Genomic DNA, 17,231 nt, shown 5'->3' on the forward strand with positions numbered 1-17,231 from the left:
TGGATTGTTCCTGGCCCGACTATCCCCCAGGATTAATGCCTGTTAAAACTTCCTAACATATTCCAGCCCATTCTGCTGCTTTCAGCATCTCACTCAGGACTTTCACTGCGCCACTTTGTGCTGCAGGTCCAGGGCCTTATTAGCAACCACTAATTATGTCACGGCAGCCACACGCTGCAATAATGGCCTTATATGCAACCCAGGTGTGCAAGAAATAAAGAAGAATAAATGCTTGGTGCAAAATGCTGTGCAGATAAAAGGTGAGGCTGTTTTTATACCTGCAATGTTTGAAAGCTGGTGAGAAAAAGTGAGTTCCAGATTGTGAATATGAGGCTGAAACCCAGGGCTCCAGCGCTGGTGAGGTCTCTGGGAAGGGTTCTGGGTCTGGAGACTTGAATTTTTTTGTGGCTGTGGTTGTGATGTTTCCCTGGACAGCTGATGGGATGCTGGATGCCTGAGATGCAAAACTGCATCAACAGATGTTTAGAGAGGTGTTTTGGGGTCAGTGGGGGTCCTAGAGTCCTTGGAAAACCTGCTGTCCTTGTCAGCAGCAACTGAAGAAACCTTTCCATAGAGCTTTGCTTCTCCTTGCAGAGTTTGCCCAGCCCCTTCTGTTCACACACATCTTTCTTGAATGCCTGCTTCCCGCCAGGGCCTCTCCTTCTCTTGGGCGAACACTCCTATTTCGACTCAAAAGCTGAGAAAATCCTGGGGTTTGGGCAGTGTTTGGGGTCCCACACACCAACCCACACAGTATCTCTGGGTGCTGATGGAGAGCAGGATCTGAGGTCTTGTTTCCACAGATGTTTCCACAGGGTCACTCCCCAAATCCCCAGTGCCCCGAGTGGCTGATGGTGTCCGAGGGGCACTCAGCAGCACTGGCTCTGCCTCTGAAATCATAATCGCTTCTATCAGCACGAGGGGCACTGACTCATGGGTGCTAATACCCCTGCTGCACATATCTGCTTGTTCCTCCTAATTGAATTACGTAACTGTGAAACTAAAGAGAGGGGAGGGTTGAGCAGGGCAAGCAGAGGAAGAAGAGATTTGCGCTTTCGTTGCCTTGTGCTAAAACTTATTGTTTTGACGCACGAAGGGGGTTAATTCCACCTCAGCAAAGAAAGCTCTTTTCTTAAGAAGGAAAGCTGAGGAAATCTTCAAGCTGTTGTGCAGATAATAAACACAAATTTAGGAGATAGCTTAAAAATTCCCCCTAAGATATAAAGTAAGAATAAGCTACGCACCGTAGTATGAGTGACAATTAAAATACCTGTGGGATATGTAAGTGTCATCCATGAGAACTCCTGTCCTGCTGTTGGAATGTATTAATTACCCAACTACAGATGATCCTTGGGTGCTGGAAAGCTACAGAGATACTCATCGACTTTTTAGGACTGAAAGTCAGCCTTCATAACACGGATAGAAATACCTTTCTTGAAAGCTTTGACCTAATTTTTGCATAAGGGTTAATGGTTCATGTAGAAAACCAACAGCAAAGTTTCAAATCAAGAAAAAATAATTGGTTATTTCTTACATTCTTCAGTATTCATTGGTTCATAGCAGGCTGCTCCCTCAACTACTGTCAAGGAGCCATCAAAGTCTGAACTCTAATTTTTCTCTTTTCTCAAGAAGCCAAAGGGATTCCTAAGATTTAATCTGCAATTTTTTGCTTGTGGGATGTGTATATGTAACCAAACAGTTAGAACTTGTACTTTTACCACATTTTCATTGTTTTTATTGCTGTTGTATTGGTTATTGTTAGATTTTGTTATTAGACTTTAGTATTAGACCAGCCTAATTCTTTAAAAGACAAAAGCATTGGAGGTATTTTTATCTCTTGTTTCTTTTTAGAACATATATCTAGATATTAATCTGAAGTGTTTCGAATTTTCTCAGGAATATTCCGGTGCCTTGAAGAGCTTTATGCTCTGGTGTGTTCAGTAAAAAGGTCAGACCAAAGGAATATGTTGACTCTGCTTGCGCTTCTATAAAAGGAAACCTGAAAGCATTTAAAATAGAAAAATGCTATCTTTCTGAACCGCGTATTTCCAAGGCCAGACATTTAAGCCTCCCCAGAAGCCAGCAATAAGCTCCTCGTTTAATGTCACAATTAATTTAATGGACCCAGATAGGACAGGGGGTTTGTGTGAGTTCACGCACGCACCCGTGCCCACGCAGACGTTCACCACACACCGTGACATTACCCTCGGAAAAAAGCTGTCTTAACATCCAGTCCAGGGGCTTAGTTCACAGCTCTGAGTTTGCCAGCTGAAAGCTGAGCCCGGTCTGACTCGGGCTGGCTTTGAAGGAGGCCGAGATAAGGCAGCATTAATCTAAGTGAGTGTTCTTTTTTGCCTGAAGGGAGGGAGCTGGAGCTCCTTTGAGAGGCCAGAGACCACCTGGGCATTCATCCTATCGGACCACAAATCAGTGTGTTAATAGCTTGTGTACAATAGGCTGTCAGAAAGAGCAGGAGGTACCTTTGCTGCTTCTACAAAATCGTCAGAAATGGTTGGGTTTTGGGTTTGGTTTGGTTTGTTTTTTTTTTTTTGTCTCTGGGACAATAAATATAACCATTATTTTAAACATGGAGAATTTCAATCCTATTTAATAACTCCTTGATAATCACAGTTTGTGTGGTTAGAGTGAGATGTAGGTAACCCTACAAACACACTTTTGAAGTGTTTTTTGAGTGGAGGATTGTGGAAGGAAGCTACCAGGAGTGCAGTTTTGTGGGCATTCTGTTGACTGACTCAGGAAAACAGTCATAGTTTCAGACTGAAATTTTGGGAGATGAGGTTGTGCATTGTCACCTGGAGAGCCAGGAGAAGTTTCCACAGACTCCAGCAAAGGCCTGACACAGGTAGGATCAAAACTGAGAGGCTGTGACCACAACTCCTGCTGGTGTTCAGCATAAAGGAGCTTCAGTTCCACCACGGATCACGTGTCCTTCACGAGGATTTGATATTAGAGACCTTCTGCTTACATATTACCCATATATTAACATTAACACCGCCGTGCAGCAAGGCAGACAAGAATGTTTTTCATACTCCTGACTTGCAGAAGTGCTCCCACACACAGAGCAGTTCCTTTATTGGGTCCCACATAGCAAATGAAAGCTCTTCCAGAGAAGGACTCATACAATGACCTACTCAGATTAAAACTTGTACATCCAGCCCCTTTTCTGGAGCAACAGACACCCTATCGGCAGCCAGACAAATGAAAAAAGAGAAGATACTTTAATATTGCAGCCATTTCTTGGTTTGAGGCATTGTCCAATCAATCTTGTCACTCGTTCCTAAAAGCCTTTCCCACCCATAGCCTATACCCACACTGGCACTGAACAGGTGACCTGCCTCCAGGGACAAAACAGAAGTGGTCAATATTCAGTATCTTGTAAGAACACAGAAGTGTATGTGGTATAAACACACACCTCACCACTCCAACACAAAGAAATCAAGACCACAACAACTGTCATTTCATTTCTCTAAACTCCTCACACTGAGGAATGAGATGGAAATGCAGAGCCAGTGGGAGCACGGACGTGGGGCTTGGGAAGAGAACAGGGATATGGCTCAGGTGTGTAGGGGTGGGGTCAGGAGAGCCAAGGCTCAGGTGGAACGAGACTTTGCAAGGGATGTGAAGAGTAACAAGACGAGATTCTGTAAGTGCAGAGGTCAGAAAGAAAGGCCAAGGAGTGAATAAAGTCCCTACCACTGCTAGCAAAGAGAATTTGGGCATCGCTCGATGAAACTGAACAGAGACAACATCTCTGTGGTCTGATGAGATGCATCCCACATCCTGAGGGAGCTGGCTGGTGCTGCCAAGGCACCCTCCATCATATTTGAGAAATCACAGCACTCAGGCAGTGTCCCCAGTGACTGGAAAATGGGAAATCCCACTTCTGTGTTTGAAAAAGGGGGAAAGGAAGACCCAGGGAGCTACGGAGCAGTGAGCCTCACTCTGTGCCTGGGAAGGACATGGAAACATCCCCATGGAAGCAATGCTAAGGTACATGCAAGAGAAGGAGGTGATTTGTGACAGCCAGCGTGGCTTCACCAAGGGAGAAGGGGAGCCTGTGTCCAGGGGAGTCCTCAGGGCACTGTCTCGGCACTGGTGCTCCTCAACACCTTCACCAAAGGAGATAAATGGAGCACACCCCCAGCAGTCTGCAGGTGACACCAGGCTGAGGGTGCAGTGACAACCCTGAGGGACAGGAAGGCATCCAGAGGGACGTGGACACCCCAGGAGTGGCCCATGGGGATCTCATGAGGGTTAACCAGGCCAGGTGCTGCTGCTACCCGTGGGCTGGGGCAATCCCAGACATGAGAACAGGCTGGGAGAAGAATTCATTGAGACCAGCCCTGCAGAGAAGGACTGGGGGGGGTTTGTGAAGGAAAAGCTGAATGTGAGCCAACAGAGTGTGTTCACAGCCCAGAAGGCCCAACACATCCCGGTGTCCACCAAACCAGTGGGAGGGTTTCTCCTCCTCTTCTCTGCCTTCCTGGGACCCCACCTGCAGAGCTGCCCCAGCCCTGGGCCCAGCTCAGGAAGGAGCTGGAGCTGCTGCAGCCAGGCCAGGGCAGGCACCAGGATGAGCAGAGGGATGAAGCAGCTCTGCTGGGAGGAAAGGCTGCCAGAGCTGGGCTTGTTCAGCCTGCAGAGGAGAAGCTCTGGGGTCACCTCACTGGGGCCTTGCAGGGCCTGAAGGAGCTGCAGGAAACCTGCAGAGAGACAATTGCCAAGGGCTGGAGGGACAGGACACAGGGAATGGCTTCCCAGTGCCAGGGGGCAGGGCTGGATGGGAGATTGGGCAGGAATTGTTCCCTGGCAGGGTGGGCAGGCCCTGGCACAGGGTGCCCAGAGCAGCTGGGGCTGCCCCTGGATCCCTGGAGTGTCCAAGGCCAGGCTGGACATTGGGGCTGGGAGCAGCCTGGGACAGTGGCAGGTGTCCCTGCCCATGGCTGGATGGGCTTTAACTTCCCTTCCAACCCAAACCATTCTGGGATTCCACGATTATCACTTTTCAAATAGAAGCATTTGGAGATTGATGGAGCTCTGTGTCTGGTGAGAACTACATTAAATAATAAAATTTATGGAGATTCCCATGGCATGTCCTGAGAAAGAAGTCAAAAAGGCTGCCATGAGAAGCGTGAGGGAAATAGTTCAGATCCCAATGATCACATCCTTTAGTAATCCCGTTTCTGCAGGCTTTGGGTGCTGAAACATCAGCACACTGTACCTGCAATTTCTGTCCTCTTCCCTTTTATGCTCCGTTATTATAATTAGCCTCACACACACCACTTTACGGTCAAGAATTACATTCATGACACTTATGTAGGATGTCAATGCAACGGTAAAAGAGTTTAATGTGCAGTGCTCACAGAAATGTTCCTGCTGCCTTTTTAACGTGTATCACTTTCCACCGAGTTACCACAGAACTGCAAAGCAAATGGTTTTATTACATAAAGTGCCGTAGCACTTCCAATTGCTAAAGAGTCATTTTAAAGTTGAAAACGTTAGAGGCGGGGGGACGTTAGAAATGAACATTTCAGTGTTCTCTTTACAAACCTGCCGAGGAAAATAAGTTCAGCAATCATAAACTTCCACTTTCTTTTTATCGTCGTTAGAAATTTCTCTGCCTACATCCCAGTCAACAGCAATTCAGTCGTGATTCATGGGTTTAAAGCCTGAATTATGACAAAAGGAGTCATAAATTGCAGGAATTATTTTTCTCTAAAGATGATGGAGTATCTACTCTGACCAGAAGACTTTTAATCCATTATATTTCTTAAATAAATATGCCCAGGCAACTAATCACTTGCTATTAGCACTCTCCTATGATCACTTCTACTAACATAACAGTGTATCACTTAAATAAACTGGCAATGTGAACAGGGTAGATTTATGGGCTTTAATTTCTCAGCTCACACTTGTCTCTCTTGCATTTAAAACAAATACCAGAATGTAGATGTTGGCCGATGTTTGTAGAATCCATTTGTTCCATGTTTTGAAAGCAACTATAGTATTCATCAGCCAGTTTGGGATTGAATTATTTTAAAAAAAACCAAAATAAGAAACTCCAAGCAAACCCAGCTAACTAACAAGGCAATAAAAATGCAGCTGGATAACATGGTAGCATTGGAAATAATTTTTTTTTTTAGTTTTCATGATGGCATATTTTTTCTCCAGTGGAAAAGGCATGGGTGGTGCCAGTGAAAGTTCTATAGCTTTGCTCAGTTAAAGAGAGTCCAATAAGTGTGAAAAGAGGTGTCCCAAAGGGGTTCCTGCTAAGCTAAACTGGCAGATGTCCACTAGACAGGAGTACCAAAATTCCAGTGTTTTGCCACCAAAAAGGTGCCCAAGCAGGTCACATTTTACCTGGTGCAACAAGCATGGCATATCCATCAGTTGGTGTTAGTCAATGCAAATTATACTCCTGAATATTTGAAAAAAAACCAAAAACAACACAAAAAAAAAAACTTATTTCAAGTATAAAAACAAGAAATTAAAATTTGAAAATTTTAATTTCAAATGAAATTTTTTAAAATGAAAATGAAAAAACTTGCTAACACTGGTGGCAAAAGATGTAACTTTTAAGGCACCTCTTCCTCAGAGGCGATCTCACCTCTGCAGCAGTTTCTGTGCTTCACATTTCCTAAATACATTCAGAAGTCCCCAAGGGCAGGAGAGTCAGGGTGCCTGAGGAGGATGGGGAAAAGTCAATTTCTCACTGCTCCGTTTGGGTAAATCCCAGCACCACCACTGGCACGTCCCACCTGCCACCAGAGCTGAAGAGAGAACAGACCCTTGGGTTTTAACTGATGGTTTGAAACAAATAAAATAAAGGACAAATAATAAAAAATAAGAAGACCTTCATTTCAGGCTGATCCAGATCTGGCGTTTCTAGCGAACTCAAAAATTACTTTTGGATTAAGCAATATGTTCTCATTCCTAAAAAATGACTTTGCTTTGGATTTAGACTGTTAATTTAAAGGAAATGTGGAACAAAAATCTAGCCTAAATGGAAATCCCCAAAATAATCTGAAGTAATGCTTGGATTTCCGTTTTCTCCCTGCTTCCAGCTTTTCCTGGACTTTCTGGGAAGTTTTTTTTGTAGGACAACTGACTTGGCAAAAATTACATTTTCATTTCTAAAATGTTACGATGTCACCACACCTCTGTGTTTCACCGAAAAATTTTAGCCAGTTCTAACCAGCTAATTCATGGGCAGCTGTAGTAAGCACAGCTCATAAAGGGGTTATTTCCCATTAATAACTAGTCCAGCAGTTGAAAGGGGAAATGAAAACAATTTCCGTGTTTGATTGTAGGGCAGCATCTTCCCCAGTGCCCAAGAGATCCGTCGTTTATCAGCCCGTTATCAGAAATAAGAATTGCAGCTGGGTTTGAATTCAGGTACCTGCTGCTGAGAAGGTGTTTGGGGAGGACCAAATTTTAAAAAACCCACTATTTTTATTAGATGGAAAGGTACAGATCACCTCTATTTCATCGGTGATTTAAATTTCCATGTATTAACTGCAGGCATCACTACATTAATTTCTGTTCTCTGCAAGTGAAAAGAGAATTTACTAAAATGGCAACCATTTACACTCCCTCCCATACAATTGTTTCAAGTATATATCAAACCTGATGAAAATCAAGCAAAAAAACCTCTATCCCCACTCCCTCCCCCTTCCCCCCCCCAAAAAAAAACCTCAGTAAAATCAGGATTATTTCCATGTTCAGTTTTCTTACAGATATTTTTCAGTATTTCCAGACTACTACTATGCCACTAAGACTTTAAATTATAGAAGGCACTGAAATAGGACCTTCCCAGTCTGTGTAGGTGTGGGCTTGTTTTGTGAAGCCAGAGTTAGGATTTGTCTTTAGGAAGTCCTCGTCAGCAGCAGTCAGGGCATCTGCTCTGGGTTCATTTGAGAGAGTAAAGTCGTTCACCCAGTAATACTGAAACGTGTGGTGATTCAGCCTAGAAATCCAGGCCTTTCCCCATCCCACATATCCCCCTCACATCTCCCTCCAAAAGTAATTCATATTCTCGGTGCTGCAGGAAGTATTTTCGCAGAATCTAAATATTCGCTTTTATTTAGCTTGCCAGCATTTTATGGAAAGCTACATGTTTTCAGGTCAGTGGTCAATGGAATTCTTTCAACAGCTGCCTCCTCCTGTTTATCTCTATCTGTCAGTAAAGTAAACTCTCTTCTGGTTGTTTGGGAGTGCAAGGATTCCGCAGCGCGGTGTCTCGGCGCTGTGCCGTGCGAGGCAGCCCTCAGCTGGATGGGCTGCCCTCAGCTCAACAGGAAGGTGTCCCTGACCATGGCAAGGGGCTGGACCAGGTGACCTTCAAGGACCTTCCCCATCACCCTGTGAGTCTGTGATAATTTAAAATTAATTGTGCTTTTTTGCTCGGATCTACTGAGATCGACACCTCTGAACGGTGCTCCGGTTAATTTAACACATCCTTTGATTCAGTCTCTTTGTGTCTGGCTTTCCTGCCACCCTCCTGAACTCTGGTCCACCAGCACACAGAGAAGAGTTCCCCAGGAACCATCTCCATCACCTCCTACCCCCTAGGGCAGGCACACTCACTGGATTTCACCCCAGCCTAAATTGCTCCTCACCCCTTTAGTGATCAGGGATTTTGTCTTACAGTGCTTGCACATCCCTCAGGTCTCTTCCTAAAACCTCTCCCCTCTGACTGAAATACTGTACTCCACAAAAAAAACACCATTGAAGCAGAGTCCTAATACTCTGGGAGGGAAACAAGCAGCTTACAGCATTTCTGTGCTCCAGTCAGCCTTGCCTTTCCCACTCCATGAGAACAGCATCTCCGAAAGGCTGGATTCCTTCTTTTATTTGGCCATATGTTCTCACTGTAACTATGTTCTTTTCATAACAACCTACACTAACCATACATTATTAACCCCAGGAGACACAAACTTCATTTTAGACTTTTCTTATAAGCACTGTGCAAACCTAGGGTATAATATAATGTCTTTTTTTCCCCCCTTCTGCTTACATTTTAAGTATAAGGAGATGGTAAGTCAGTTCTAAAAAACAAACAAGCAAAAAAAAAAAAAAGAAATAAAAACTCATCCAGTGTGGAGCATCCAAATCTGAATTATTTTCTGGTAGGAAAGAGTGTGCAGGTGGTAAAACATCTGTTCTCTCTCTGGGCTTTAGGTATCCAGCACTGGCTTTGCTTTGCAACTCCTCTCCCATACGTGTCTCTTACAGAAGGTTTAACACTCGCTTTTTGGACTCTCTACAACATTTCTAAAATCAAAACAGCAGAAATGCTTAAACAGTAAATGACAATATTATTTCCCAGAGTCTCTGCAATGAAAACTTCCTCAAGGTTAGCGCTTTGGGTTGCATCAGGTTCTGTGACTTGTCTGACAGAAAAACCAATGCCCTGGTTAGGTGTAACTTACCCACTGGCTGACAGACCCAGCACAGTCCTAAAGAACAAACAGAAATTCTTCTGGGCCTTGCTCCTGCTCTTTGGGGAAAAAGCTTTATATCAAGAGATTTCAGAAACCCTGTGATGTCTTATAGGCCTCAAGCTGAGGCCTGTCAGGATATAATTAACAGATGTAGACAGCCCCTATCTCGGCATGACTAAGCTAGTTTTACACCAGATAAGCTGGAATTATATTCATTTTCATTTCACAATATGCTCATAATTTTAATGAACTCGTGTGAGATATGAACAGGAGAGCAAGGCACCGTGACCAATCCTCCTCCCTGAGCTGCTGGGCCTGGCGTGTTACTGGAGGCAGCTCAGAAAGGAACTGCACTACAAACACCTTCCCCACAGACTGGGGAACGTGGAGGGGACGGGGAGGAGGAGAGTGTCGGGAATGGGATGGCAGCAGGACCAGGGCAGTGACTGTCCCCCTGTACTGCCATTGCTCAAGCCACACCTCGACTCCTGGGGGCAGCTCTGGGCCCCTCATGACAAGAAATTCAGGAGCTGGAATGTGTCCAGGGCAGGGAACGGAGCTGGGGAGGGGCTGGAGCCCCAGGAGCGGCTGAGGGAGCTGGGAAAGGGGCTCAGGCTGGAGCAAAGGAGGCTCAGGGGGGACCTTGTGGCTCTGCACAAGTCCCTGACAGGAGGGGGCAGCCGGGGGGGGGGTCGGGCTCTGCTCTCAGGGAACAGGGCCAGGAGGAGAGGGAACGGCCTCAGGCTGGGCCAGGGCAGGCTCAGGGTGGACAGCAGCAGGAATTTCCCCATGGAAAGGGTGCTCAGGCCTTGGCAGGGGCTGCCCAGGGAGGTTTGGAGTGCTCATCCCTGGAGGTGTCCAAGGGAGGGCTGGAGGTGGCACTCAGTGCCCTGGGCTGGGGACAAGGTGGGCATCGGGCACAGCTGGGACTGAAGGATCTGAGAGGGATTTTCCAGCCTCAGGGATCTGTGATTCTGTGATCCTGTGATCCTGAGAGGGAGCAGGCAGCTACTGGGGCTGGGACCAGGCTTGTTATCATCCATCTATGATTAAATCAACAGCCATAACAAAGTCTCAAGAACATTGCACTGCAGTCCAAAAGCACTTGGCCACACAAACCAAATACAATTAGTGAAATGCGTCTCTCAGGCTGAAACACAAGAAATGTTTTTCACAGCAGACAAATGATGCAAATGTGTAAAAAGGTAAGGGGAGACCAAGATGTTTTACAAGAAGACACACGGGGAGACAAGAGGCTGTAACACAAGTTAGACCTTGCCCAGCTGTAAGGTTGCAGCTCTTGGAATAAAAAACCACATTTTCCTTCTGCTGACCAACAACAAGAAACCTAAGGATGCTCTGAACCTACATCACCCTTTATGGGCTGGTACCTGTCCATGCAGCTGCTGCCCAGGTGCTGACTTGCACAGCAAAGGCTTTCCTGCTGCAGTGGTGGAAAACACACACACACATCATTTAAAAGGGGGTTCTATGATCTCCAGAAAGTGTCACGTTTAAATATCTGACTGTGGAACTTTCTGGCTCTGGCTGGAGCACGACTCACTTTGTTGTGTCAAATACCTTGTCAGAGCAGCACTTTAACCCCTGGGGGCTGAAAAGAGGATGATTTGGTGCAGGGACAGACTCAGCCCTTGACCTTGGATGGAAGGACACAAGGACCATGTTCGGTGCTCCTGTATGGCCCAGGGAGGGCTACACAGGTGACAGGAGGGGCAGGGAGGAGATGAGCACCCACCTTCCCACAGAGCCACCCAGCAGCACTGCCCAGGTCTCACACCACCAGCGTGCAGAGGAATCTCCAGGCTGCTCCTGCAGCTGCTTTGCTCTCCAGGCAGTGCACAGTCACCTGCCAGTGATCTGCACCCACAGGGACAGCCACTTCCAGCTCACATCAGCCCACAGCAGAGGTGAGGAGCAGCTGCTCGGGGACAGGCAGGAAGAGGGCAATAATTATGACATTTCCTCAGTGCTCTCCCAGCCCCCAGACAGTGTCAGCCACGGGGACCTCCCCGGACAGCACTTGGTGGCCTTTTTCCAGAGCACTTGACCCATTCCCTGAAGGGAGCTGTGCTGGCTCTCAGCACCCACCCTGTCTGCGGGTAGCGAGCTCAGGGCTTGCATGAAGAGCTGCTCCTGCTGTTTGTTTTGGTTTGCTCAGTTTGTTTGTTAGTTCCCCTTCAGCTCTGCTCGAAGCTCCATTATCACTCCCTCAAGCACTCCCCGCTGCCTTTTGCTACCTCCCAAACTCGTTTGGTTCACACCACAGCCCTCTCACACACCCTTTGTGGATGGCAGCATCTGGGAACGCTGAAATGGGGCCCAGCGTTTCTGCCCGTGACTCTGGAAGGTCACGAAATGATCCATCAAATGTCTGAGAGAGGAGGCAGGGTTTGGTGAGACAGGGTGCAGGTCTTCAGCCAGCCCCATGTGAAATTAAACTCAATTAAACTCAGAGGTGTGTTCAACTAAGAGGTGAGTTTAACCCAGAAGTTAACCTAAGTCCTGTTCTGGCACTCCTGGGTAACGTAGAGCATCCCTCAGCAGTGAGAACAGGAGAGGGAGGATCTCTTGAACTGCACTCACCTCAAGGACTGGGGCCACCAGTGGTACCACAGGCTGCAGCCTGGGCTCTTCCCTGCTATAAATAAAAACATCAACCTCCTGTTTTTCAAGGATTACCCCAATCCTCCGAAGCACAGCCAAGGGAGATCTCTTTTTGTACATCGCCCTAAACATCAGAGCCCTGCTGTCCCTAAAGTGCCTCTGTGCACTGTTTGGTTCCTAGTCAAATGGAGCCAAATAATATATAAATATTATTTATAATAATATTTACGTATTAAAATTATTACATTAAATGTTAAATTATTATATTAAAATATATATTAAAATAGTACATAATTACATATATAATACACATATATAAACGGAGCCAAATAACATATTAAACCTTGGCCAGTTTTAGGCACTTTAAAAGTGTCATTTTTCTTTAGAAAGCACACAGCTCACATCCTTGCTCCCCTGAAGTCTGCACAAGGTTTGGGGTTGACTGCAGTGTGGTGAGGACTTGACTCCTTCATCCCCCTCCCCAGAAAAACCCTCTCAAGTAATCTCATGCCCACAATGGAAAGCAATTTATTACAAAAGTGCTACAGCACAAGTCTAGCCAAGTAAAAAAAGAAAAAACACCACTGTCAGTAGAATTTATAGAGACGTTTTCGACGGCCTCAAAGGGATTTCATTTCACCACAGTTTTCTATTCAAATTTTAATTTCAGGGCTGGGTGTGGTGACTCAGTCCCGGTGAGGGCCAGGGTGAGTGTGCCAGAGTCACAAGCAATAGGGGAACAAAGGGATCAGGCCAGCCCTGTGAGGTGTGAACATCAATTTGAGAATTTTCCCCTGAGCTGGGAAACAGAAATCACTATGAAACAGTAAAAAGCTGCCCAGAATGTGCCCGCCTCCATTTGAGCCTGATTTTTAAAATTTCCCTCAGAACCACCTATGTACTGAGGGGAAGGGAAAGGATATGAAGAGCCTATTGTGGAACCTACATATACTTTTTTGTGAAATCAGAGACAGCTTTTTTTTTTTTTGCCTTTTTTTTTTTTGGCTTGGGCATCTTCTTGTGCTGTTTAAGTTAAATTTCTCATTTGAGGGTCTTGAACTGGAGTGATGAAAGCAAACAAGGGTCACCCTCACAGATCTCATTGTTTTGAGAACTTGACAGTGGTTTTTGGGCATCAAACTTTGGTCTGGGCTGCCTAATCTGGGGAGTTTGACTTTAGAGATTTCCCTCCTGCAGGAGTCCTGAGCAGGTCTGAAGGTTTCATGGTGAGGAACCCTGCTGCTCAGGAGGAGCATATGTCCATATACACCTCTGGTTAGGCTTAAATAAGCAAATTTGCCCCCAAAAAGATGCAAAAACCTGACATGAAGGCAGCTGCACCATCCACTGAAACTGGTGACAGCGACGGGAAAGGCCCTTGCAGCAATTCCACTTGGAGAAAATTGCCACTTTGTTCCTCCACACAGAACTGAAAGCAAAATCAAGATTTAAAAAAAATTAAAAAAAAAAAAAACAAAAACCCCACATTGCAAAACAACAGCTTATTCTGGGCTCACAGTGGCTTACGATGGAGCAGTTGCAATAAATCATCATCCAGCCTGGCCATGGCGCTCGGCTGAAGTCAAAGGGGAAGACACAACATTCCTGGGAGCTCTCATGAGGAGCCCCGTCCCATCTTTCCAAGGCCTGCATGAGCAGGAATGAGACAGGCTGCAAGAGGCCAAGTGTTAGGCAGAAATTATTTCACTTCCTCCATGCCTCTGCAGCATAAAACATTTCTCGCCCTAAGTCAGCTCCGATTAATTTATTGTGGAGGTTTAGGTTAAAACGTCTCAATTGCTCTTTTGTTCCTGGGACGACGCTCTTGTTTTTTATAGATATTTATTAGTGCAGCTCCTAGACAGCTGATTTCATTTCCCATCTCTCTGGGTTTTGGCTCTGTGGTGGGAAGGATGGTGTCATGAAGCTGAAGAAGAGGCAGACACAGGGAGCAGGACCAGGGTTTTGTCTCCACCAGCCGTGCTGACACCACAAGGAGCTGCTCAGGATCAGACCCTGGGCTGCTCTTTTCCCACAGACCTGCCACTATTTTGAAATAGTTTGCCATTAATTTGAAATTAATGTGGTCAGCCAGGCAAGCCTTGAACACGACCGGTTGAATCAAAGCTGAGCTCAGACAGGCTGAAAAAAATGGAGTGCAGGAATGCCTCCAACTCACAAGTAGAAAAGATCCACAGCAGAGTGAATTTTAACTTTTACTCTTCCTGGGTCTAGGATCACTGCAGGTTCCTGGGCAGAGGAGATGGGGATGGCCTGACCCGAGCAGAAGGCTGGTGCTGCTGGTTGCTGAGCTTCCTCCACTCCCATGTGAACAAATTCATGGTTAACAGGAGGGTAAAGGGCTCGCTCACCCTCAGTCAGAGGTGTTGGGTGATGGTTTCTGCCTGACCAGGGACTGCCAGCAGGGTACCAGCAAGGGTGAAGATCTTCTCCCCTCCACAGGACGGGAATTAACCACGTGCTCATTGTGTGGAAATGCTGCCAGAGAATATTGTCAATACTTGCCTTCCTAATATAGCAAGACTGCAAAACCTTGAGCACAGCATTTCACATTTGGCATCTTTTTAATTACTGTTTAATGTAAGAATTCCTGTGTTCTTCTGTCTCCTTATTTCTTTGCTGCATAAAAAGCTCTCCCAGTGCCTTTGTAAACTTGAGGTGAACCACTTCCCTGCTCTCCAGCCGTGGCAACAGTGGCTACCTGGTCATCACCCAACCACCCACAAGCTTCAATATTTTCCATCTAAATTCCCTCAGAATGCTCAGGGGGACAGGCAGGAGTATCCCCTGGGAGCACACCCTCCCACCTCAGGGGAGGCAGGATGAAGACACTCAGCTTTTCCTGGCTGCCAAAGCACTCAGGGTGACAGTCTCAGGCTGAACATCTCCATGCACACATTTTAACCCAGCCCAGGGAGTTCTCCACTCAGATCCTTCAGAGGCAGCAGCTCCCCATTACTTGGGACACCATGTTAGGTTGAGTTCCAGCCCACAGTGGGTTCCTGGGCTGTTCTTGCCGGGTTTGTGAATAGTCCTGTAAACGTATTTTACTGCCTTTCTCTGTTTCACATGGATATGAGTCTGGAAGACAGACTATCTTCAGCCTTTTCTGCTTAGAACTCTGGCTTTTGGTTAAAATTTTGACATCATCCTTCAACTTCCTTGGAAGCCAAAGAGGACCTCGCAACATCTCAGAAACAGCTACACGAGGAAATTGGGGTAGGTGATTAAACTGATTATACCCAGGGCTCAGCCCTGGTCTCTCAACCAATGGGAATCAGAACCACACACTGGAAATGACATGCAGGACTTCAAAGTCAAAATTAATTAAGCAGGAAAAGAAGGACAGTGTGGTGTTATATCATTTAGTCAGAGCAACACAGGTGCTGCATGCTGTACTGATGGTTGTTAACTGGATGCTACAGTAAGAGTTGCATAAAAACAGATACTTAAATATATCTTCATGCCCTTCACAGAGTGGATGTCTACCTCTGGACACGAATTTTCCCATGAAATATTCCTCTCAGACTCTCTCAGATAAACAACAGCTCTGTGTGTGGGAGCAAGATAGTAAGGACAGCATTTTTCAGCTTCAGTGTTAAAAGTGGTTTAATGTGTTTGCTTCCTGAGCAGGAAGGGAATTCCAGCAAGGAGCCACGGGTTTGATTCCCAAAACGCTGAGGCTCACAAGAAAACCTTTACAGCAACCTGGGGAAGATGATCTTCAGAGTCCTCTTCCAATCTCACCTGTCCAGTGACCCTGTGAGGCTGCAGGAATGACAGCAAAACTTTCCTTGGTTAAATATTTCTGTACAAGGCAAATAGAGCCATAAAAAAACCCAAAATAGAGATTTATTTCCTTCCCAAGAAGGAACCTGAAAGTACAATGGTCATCCTTTTTATCCAGGGCTTGCACAAACATCACCGTGGATGATATTAGAATTCAGCAGAAAAACAAAAAAAGGGGAACAAAGTGATTTCCATTTCCTGTTGTCACCTCTGCCCAGTGGGACAGCGTGGAATTCAAGACCAGACAGTGTCAGGCTTACCAGATCCACAGGTTTCACTGCAGTTCCTGCATTTTATGCCAATGCCTCTGGTGCAAATGCTGAATGAGACTGACCCCAAGACTCATCCCCAAGGACCTCCAGAAACAATATTCCTCCAGCTCAGTTTTTCCCTTCTTAGAAGTGTTGGCCTTTGAAAACACAGAGACTTTCAATTTCCTACCAGTAGCAGATGAATACTGATGACTTTTATGATGTGAACTGATTCTGGAGTGTAATTATAACAGCAAGAAAATGGTCAGCAAAGGATGAAAATTCAGATATTGACCAATATTATATGGAAAAAAAGGTGAGATGGAGGATGACAAAACACCAAGAGGAAATTTAGGAGAAGGATTTTAGGAGAACACAGACTTTGTGAAGAATAAAATAGAGCAGGAAAACATTTAGTAGGAAAGTGGGACTAGCCCCTGCTGAGAGCATTGATGGTTGATCCTCAGTAGCATAACCAGCTCCTGGGCATTTTTCTCAATTAGGACTGCTCAAAAGAAGTTCAAACGTGTCACCTTCAGCCTCCAAGCAGCCTGGACATGCTTTTATCGCCTTGTTTTCCTCGCACTTTGACTTCACTGTTGCCATATTTTATTTTTCCCAGAAAAACAGGAAAAAAAAAGAATAGAAACTTTGCCTTAAACATTTATCAGCACCTGAATCCCCATGTGTAAAGACTTTTTCTTTCCTCAAGCACCTCCAGGCTGATGGATCAAACTGCAGAAGCTGTCAGAGCCAGCTACACTACACCAAATATTTCCAGAGAATCACATTTATACACACAGTCATTTATATATCACAGGTACAAAGAGAGGAAGAATCCAACACACACAGACACACACATGAGTGTCTGCTTCGGGGAATAATAGTGAGAAGGTAGTTAAAATAGTGATACAGGTTGTCAAAACATTATCTCAAAATCAAACTAACATTATCATCCCAAAGGCAATGCTTTATGCAGCACTTTCTCAAGAACTGAGGGTTTGTGGGGTTTTTTTGGTCCAGAACTTTCTTTTTTCTCTCTTGAAAATAAATATTTTTGAGCTGTGCTTTTTGAAGTTTG

This window comes from Corvus hawaiiensis, chromosome Z, assembly GCF_020740725.1.
Source record: "Corvus hawaiiensis isolate bCorHaw1 chromosome Z, bCorHaw1.pri.cur, whole genome shotgun sequence".
NCBI lineage: Eukaryota > Metazoa > Chordata > Aves > Passeriformes > Corvidae > Corvus > Corvus hawaiiensis.